The following is a 532-nucleotide window of genomic DNA, read 5'->3' on the forward strand; positions in this document are numbered from 1 at the left end:
AAATAATTAAATCTGACTGAAAAGACAGTCCACAATAACATTTTTTTCATATTTTCCGATTTCCAATTTCAGGCTTCTGAAATAAGGAATTCCCTAAATTTTCAGGCCTTTGACTCACTAGAAGGGGCTCTTTAAGAAGTCAATGCAGTGGCCCACATACATGTGTTCAGACTTAATGTATTAGATGAGCACATGTGTCATACCAGATGCTGGCAGGAAGTATTTTGGCTTCCAACCTCTACTGTATATTCAAGAAAATGAGACACTTGCTTTGATTAACTGTTAAAACTGCTGGCTTCTGCTGTTTCATTATTTCTAAATTTCAGTCTGCAATTTTATTAAAATCAGGCTTCACATTCTGCTAGGAATACATATTTCAAAACTTTGGAAGATGACATGTGTATAAAAGGACAATAAATTAAACCTCTTCAATTATGATTCAAAGGCATTGCAAACAATGAACAGATTTGTTTTTTTCCAGTCACCTTCTAGCGTCCACAAATTACATCTGAATTCAAGCTTTTTTGAGAGA

The sequence above is a fragment of the Euleptes europaea genome, chromosome 8 (genome assembly GCF_029931775.1).
Source record: "Euleptes europaea isolate rEulEur1 chromosome 8, rEulEur1.hap1, whole genome shotgun sequence".
In the NCBI taxonomy this organism is placed as follows: Eukaryota; Metazoa; Chordata; class Lepidosauria; order Squamata; family Sphaerodactylidae; genus Euleptes; species Euleptes europaea.